Here is a 930-nt window from a genome sequence, read left to right as displayed (position 1 = left end):
AAGGAAGAGGTAGAACACCTAAACTCAATGATATTGATGTTCATTATCTTCGTTTATGCAGCCTTCAGGACAGAAGGAAGACTGTCACTGATCTCAAGCATGAGATAAACGGCCATGTACCAAATGACAGAAAAGTGTCCAGATCTACAATATCAAGAAGACTCAATGAGAATGGAATATTTGGTTGTGTAACAGTTAAAAAACCTTTACTTCAATCTCCAAATAGTGTCAAGAGACTGAAATTTGCTGAAAAGTACAAACATCTGGACTGTTTATGATTGGAAAAGAGTGTTATGGATGGATGAGTCCAAGTTTGAAATATTTGATTCAAAGTGTAGGTTGTATGTCCAGTGGAAGTAGGGTGAAAGATACCACAATACATAGCACCTAGCATGAAGCATGGAGGAGGCAGTGTGATGGTTTGGGAGTGTTTTTCTGCAAAATAGATAGAATAATGAACCAGCACAAGTACCATCAGATACTGATCCATCATACTGATCCATCCAGTGGTTTGCATATTATTGATAAAGGATTCTACTACCAAGAAGATAATGATGCCAAACACTCACCCAACCTATGCAGAAATTACTTAGCTAAGAAAGAAGCTGCTAGAGTCATTCAAATGATGCAATGGTCCCCACAGAGCCCTGATCACAACGTAATTGAGCAGATCTGGGACTTGATAGATCAGAAACTTGAGAAATCAAAAGTTCCTTCCAAAAAAACTTTATGGGAGTGTATAACAACATTTGGAGTAAAATCCCAAATGAAATTTTGATTAAATATGTTGCAACAATGCCTGAAAAACTGTCTGCAGTTATTAAAGTAAAAGAGGGACACACAAAATATCAACTGTTTGCTGAACTCAAGCACTTCGACTGAGTCTTTGTTGTACTAAGTATGAAGATAAATAAAATTTTGATGTTTCAC

General features: G+C 36.7%; 1 protein-coding gene across 1 annotated transcript in view; it reads right to left on the bottom strand.

The window, feature by feature from the left end:
• Positions 1–930, bottom strand: part of LOC106462760 (selenium-binding protein 1-B-like) — a 99,223-nt gene that overhangs the window by 7,903 nt on the left and 90,390 nt on the right. The gene's annotated exons all lie outside the window — the stretch shown is intronic.

The sequence above is a fragment of the Limulus polyphemus genome, unplaced genomic scaffold (assembly GCF_000517525.1).
Source record: "Limulus polyphemus unplaced genomic scaffold, Limulus_polyphemus-2.1.2 Scaffold1242, whole genome shotgun sequence".
In the NCBI taxonomy this organism is placed as follows: Eukaryota; Metazoa; Arthropoda; class Merostomata; order Xiphosura; family Limulidae; genus Limulus; species Limulus polyphemus.
This window is presented reverse-complemented; position numbering and strand designations above follow the sequence as displayed.